The sequence below is a fragment of the Bubalus kerabau genome, chromosome 12 (assembly GCF_029407905.1).
Source record: "Bubalus kerabau isolate K-KA32 ecotype Philippines breed swamp buffalo chromosome 12, PCC_UOA_SB_1v2, whole genome shotgun sequence".
Classification (NCBI taxonomy): Eukaryota; Metazoa; Chordata; class Mammalia; order Artiodactyla; family Bovidae; genus Bubalus; species Bubalus kerabau.
In genome coordinates, this window is record NC_073635.1 from 68,111,208 (window position 1) to 68,117,433 (window position 6,226).

A 6,226-nucleotide genomic window follows, 5' to 3' on the forward strand; every position below is an offset into this window, starting at 1 on the left:
CACGACTGAACGACTTCCCTTTCACTTTTCACTTTCATGCATTGGAGAAGGAAATGGCAACCCACTCCAGTGTTCTTGCCTGGAGAATCCCAGGGACGAGGGGGCCTGGTGGGCTGCTGTCTACGGGGTTGCACAGAGTCAGACATGACTGAAGCAACTTAGCAGCAGCAGCAGCAAGTACCTTCTAGAGTCTTGGGCACTCTACGGTCCCAGAAGCTGGGAGGTGGGATGGAAAGAAGCTACTTTTAGTGACTCAGAGCAATTTACATTTCTTACATGATCAGACTATGGTGCACATATCCTTAGAGAAGAAAAGTACAAAAGGAACACTGCTTTAATCTCTGGTAGGGAAATGTGCCACATGTTTTTCCTACCTAGCTCTAGTTTTCTCACTGGAGTATCTTGAAGGTCTCTGATAGGCTTGACTTTGAGCTGCTTAAATACTGGGACCTGGCTTTGGTAATGGTCATGGCATGATGCACTCAGTTCTTGCCTCTGGGATTTCTGGGGTTTTAAAAAAATTTTTTATTTATTTTTAATTGAAGGATAATTGCTTTACAAAATTGATTTCTGCCATACATCAACATGAATTAGCTATAGGTGTACATATATCCCTTCCTTCTTGAACCTCCCTCCCAGTTCGTATCCTTTCCCACCCCTCTAGGTTGTTACAGAGCCCCAGTTTGAGTTCTCTGAGTCTTACAACAAATTTCCATTGGCTATCTATATTACATGTGGTAGTGTATATGCTTCCATACTACTCTCTCCATTCATTTCACCCTCTCCTTCTTCCCCACCAGCCCTTGTTCATAAGTCTGTACTCCATGTCTGCATCTCCATTGCTGCCCTGCAAATAGGTTCATCGGTACCATCTTTCCAGATTCCATATATATGCATGAATATATATTTGTTTTTCTGACTTACTTCCCTGTATAATAGACTATATGTTCATCTACCTAGTTAGAACTGACTCAAATGCGTTCCTTGGGACTTGTGTTTACATCAATGGGTAGATGAAGAGTTTATGGAAAGTATTTTCAAAGTTGTTTAAAATTTTATAAATATAAGCTATCATTTTCTTCAAATTTTTTAAATTTCTAAGAAATCTCTCAAACTTAACACAGAGATTTCAGTCTCAACAGAGATGGCTTGAGTTTGCAATAGTTAAAAGTCTTCTGAAAGAGAAAGGGGTGCTTTTGAGTTCTGAATACTAAGTTCTGAAGGGAGCAAGCTCTGGTGTGCAGTAATAAGTAATAAATTGGAAAGAAAGCAAACTGCATGAAACAAGAGCCTCTTTTCTCATCCCATTCAGGGTGAAAATGCTGGGTAACGGGGAAGAGAAAAAGCTGAAGGAAGCTAATGGACTGTTGAGTTGCCTTGTGTCCTCTCTGTGGACTGACTGGTAGGACCCTGCTGGCAGTGGAGATAAGTATTCTGACTCTCTTATCTGGAGACACTATCATCTGTAATCTGTCTGATATTCCTTATCCTACAATGGAACGGGAGCTGTAAAACCTATACACAAAGAATGAAGGGGCAGGGTGATGGAATGGCAGGGAGGTGTGGGAGGGCAATACCACCTTCCTTGTGCAATCAACAAAGGGGCAGAGATTAGTTAAGACAAGGAAAGCTGTCACTACTGGTAGTGTGCGCACACCAGTGGGTCTGCAGGATCCTAGGAGAGCGTGGCCAATCATGAAGTGTGGACCATACAGCCGGGGACTGGGAAAAGACCTGTTTATAACTCTGAGGATGTCATCCTAGAAGGTAACAATGACCAACAAATAGATGATCTGTTTCCACCAATGCCTGACTGTCTTACCACCTCCACATGGAGAAACATGAACCCTCCCTAGAAAGGGAACTGTGTCTGAGAAAGTTCTTATGCAACTAAATTTATACCTTAAATTGGCAAGATTAAATTTTCTGCTGCTGCATAGAAGACTTAAAATAGAAATTAAGTTCCATTAAAGGAAAAGAAAGGAAGTTCCATTCCTTACACCTGAGTTTGTGGCCTGTGAAAAGTCATAACCATTACACAAATATCAAAATTTCCATTTGCGCTGTAACCAGTTAAAATGAACAATAATTTTGCATGATGGTTAAGTAATCCTTTAAGTCAACTTGAACAGAAACACGTTCTACCCAAAAAGCAGGAAAGAAAAAGAGAACTTTAGAATGTCCGAAGACTTCTTATAATGAATATTTCAACTCAATGCTGTGATGCCCATATTTCTGTTGAATGGGGAAGTATGTGTGATTCATTAAGCTCTCATTCATTATGAAAATAGACTACCAAATTATATTCTTTGTAAGTGAAATCATTATGGAAGTAATTTACAAAATACATTAAGCTCTTTCATGATCTTGCTAAAGGAAAAGCCAAATAGTTTTAAACACATTGCAAGGTCATTATCATTTTCCAATCTTAGATCTTACTTTTCATTAGTTATTTTTTGAAATCTCTCTTGCACAAATACCCAGATTTGATTACACTTTTGCACAGCACAACTTTTCATGTGTCTAAGGAGAATCATGATTTACCTATGTGTTCATGATTGTAAAATAAAATTCAAGTTTCTTAAATACCATGTTCAAATGTTCTTTTATTTTCCTCTCGAATTTGTGGAATCCAGTCTTGCCCCTTTGAGACTGTAACGTGATCTGTCATCACTTCCATTTTTGTAATAAATCATCATTTAGAACTTATAAAAGCAACTTAGAAGCCAGGCAGCATATTACAAGTTTAGAATACGATTGTTTGACCCTCTAGGGGGTTTTAAAATCAGTTACCTACTGAAATTAAGGTAGAAGTCAGAGTAGGTGGAATGTCCTTCTGTGTTTTGCACACTCACAATGCTGTTCATTACCCAGAACACACCAGTCCGGACATGTTTGTTACCCAGGAAAAATAGAGCCCTATTCATTATTCATCGAGGTCCTCCTGCACAGCAAAGACATTCATTCTTTAATGGCTCTATGACTAGGGTGTTGTGAAGCCCGAAGATGTTATTTTTGGAAGATAGTTTACCAATTAAAAGCATACGGCACTGGATTGCTTAGTCATGTCCTCAACATTGATTAGCTATAATTGCAGATGAACATCAGGAGAAAACTGAAGGCATATTGCTACGTGCTTTTCTGCTTCCTTCAGACACCTCCCTGGAAACAGACTTCCAACTTTCAACCTCAGACTTTTTCTCCAAGTAACTTAAAAAATACACTAGGTTTGCTCCATCTCAAATATTTAATTATTTCCCTCTGAAATGTAATAAAATGTGTGAAGTTAATATAGAGGCGAGTGTTAGAAATGATTGCTTGGAAGTGAATTCGGGCTATGAAGACAAATAAGACCATATTCTTTTGTAAAAAAATGGTGATACTTTATATGAAATTAAATATATTCTGCTTATTTGTGGCTGATAAAAAATGGAAGCTGTTGGCCATAAATGTTTTATATAAATTCAGTGGAATTAAGTTTGTTTAGACTTTGACTTACCAATAAATGACATAGATCATGATCAGTGTTATTTTCTTAAGCATAGATCTAAAAATTATTGCTAGTTTGTATTTGCTATGCAGGCTATAAGCCTAATGATTTATCACTCTTTTCCTTAATGTCTACTGATCTTTTTAAAATGTGACACAGTTTTGGTGTCATGTAGCCATAAACTGCTTAGAAAACTTTGTCCTATGTGGGTAAGAAGAATACATTTGTGAACATTTTAAAAATCTAAACTAAAAAGAACACTTAATCATAAAATTCTTAATGAAAATATTAGCATCAACAGAGAATATGTTAGAGGATTTTTCTGGACACACTAAGAAGCTGTTTTCCTGACTTGATAGGGAGCATATTTTACTGCTAAATTCTCCTACTTATTATTCAGAGTAATGACTAAGTTGAGGAAGTAAATTTTCTTTGTACTTCTGATGTCTGTGTATATTCATTCCAACCATGAAGGTGAATTGGTAGAGTTTGAAAAGGTCTATAAATAAGAATTATTATTGAAACCATTATCCTTGTAACTTGCAGAGGAGATGATATTTGTTATAAAAGAATCAGATATTTATTTTTTAAGGAATTAGCATGGCTTCTTCAAATGAAGTCACTAAATAACATGATTATAATCTTTGTCAAGCTATCAAGTAAAATGTATCAATGAAGTTATTGGTATGCTACTGGGTTGATACTATTTACTGGTTCTATGAAGCTGAGTGATTCTTTGTAGAGTGAAATATATACAACTTCTTTTGTTGACTCCTATCCTCTCTCTCTTGTGACCAATAGTCTTTGTATAGCTTGTAGATGAGATCTCTGTGACTGTAGACATTAAAGAGAGAAGAGCTAACTTCTAATTGGTCTCAAAAACATTGCTGTAAACCCCTCCCATTGCTTTCCACAGAAAAACTAATACTGCTTTAAGGTGTGATAATAAAACAAAGAAGTTTTATTGACTTGAATGTACTAGTAGATGCAGAAGAACCCATTCAAAATTTTCACTTCCCTTTTTCCTTTCTAGTGTCTACGCTAACTTACACTAAGTTTGAATGAATTTAATCATTATAATTAGGAATTATTAGAAAACTCCCTGAATTAAAAGCTATGAATATGCTGATTATTGAATTTTAGAATATTCAGATTGCTTTCCATTATTAAAAGTAACTTGATATCAAAGTATGATCAACCATAAGAAGGTTTAATCACATTAATGTCTTAAAATTTCTTTGAGTCTCTTCTGATTCTTATCAACTGAAGGTTTTTCCTAATTTATTTATCTAAGTAACTTTCTGTTTGCTTTCATTTCTTATGCAGAAATATTAGGTTAAAAAAAAGCCCAGTCAGTAAATTATCTTCCTATTCCTTCAGAGCACGGTCCTTCTAAGCTGAAGTTAAAAGAACAGAGATTTCTATGTAGTAAAATAGTTTAAAAAAAAAAAGCCTTATTTTATGGGTTCATCATCAGTTTTTTTCCCCAAAAACTCAGCCTGACATATTGCTTATTTAATGCTGAAATAATTAATTATAGTTAACTTAGAGCTTTTAAGATTTGAGAAATCATTTTAATATAGCAAATTAAGGTATTCCATTGGAAAAGACCCTGATGCTGGGAAAGATTAAAGATAAAAGGAGAAGACAGTGACTGAGGATGAAATGGTTGGATGGAATCACTGACTAAATGGACATGAGTGTGAGCAAATCCCCGGAGAGAGTGAAGGACAAAGAAGCCTGGAGTGCTGCATTTCATGGGGGTGCAAAGAGTCAGACACGACTTGGTGGCTGAACAACAGCAATAGAGGTATTCCACTGATGAAAGTTAGCAACACACTGAGAGCTATCCTCAGTCAAGTGTGTGTTGTCATTCATTTGCCTTAAGAAATATCATTATTTATGATGCCAGATGATCTGAAAACGAGGCAAAGCTCCATTCATCTTTCACAAAAGCAGAAGAACTAGGGTAGTGACTGCCAAGATGTATGGTTCCAATAATCTAGGTAGGTTGAATTACTGCTTAGTTACAGAATCATCTCTCATAACATTAATATCTGAATTTATAACAAGACAAGGTTAAATGATCTTTTATGAACTACAGAAAAGCAAGTTTATTAATCTGCAATAGGATTTTCATCTGTGCCACTCTTCTATATTTATGTATCTGATTTGGAAACACTTCAGAAACAAGTGATTTTTAAATAATGATATTATTGATGGCATCTATTAATATTGTAAGCCATAAAGTCAAAATGAAATGCTATTCCTTATGTATAATAAGCTTTTATAATGATGGTCTAAAATGATGCTTAGCTAGTATTCTATTTGCCAAGATTGTTCCAAGGCAGAGAGTGATTGTAAAACTGATTTTTTTAAACTAAATATTTTATTACTTAATATTTAAATGAATAGCCTAAAGTGTGTTTCTAGGCATGAAATGGGTTTCCCTGGTGCCTCAGATGATAAAGAATCTGCCTGTAATGCGGGAGACCTGGGTTCAATCCCTGGGTTGGGAAGATCTGCTGGAGGAGGGCATAGCAACCCACTCCAGTATTCTTGCCTGGAGAATCCCATGGACAGAGGAGCCTGGTGGGCTACAATCCACGAGGTTGCAGAGTCAGACATGACTCTGTGACTAAGCACACACAGGCATGAAATAGACTAAGATGTATATCCAGCTATGAAACTCACTATCAGTGGAGAGGAGATTTCTGGATCACTAATAAATATGAA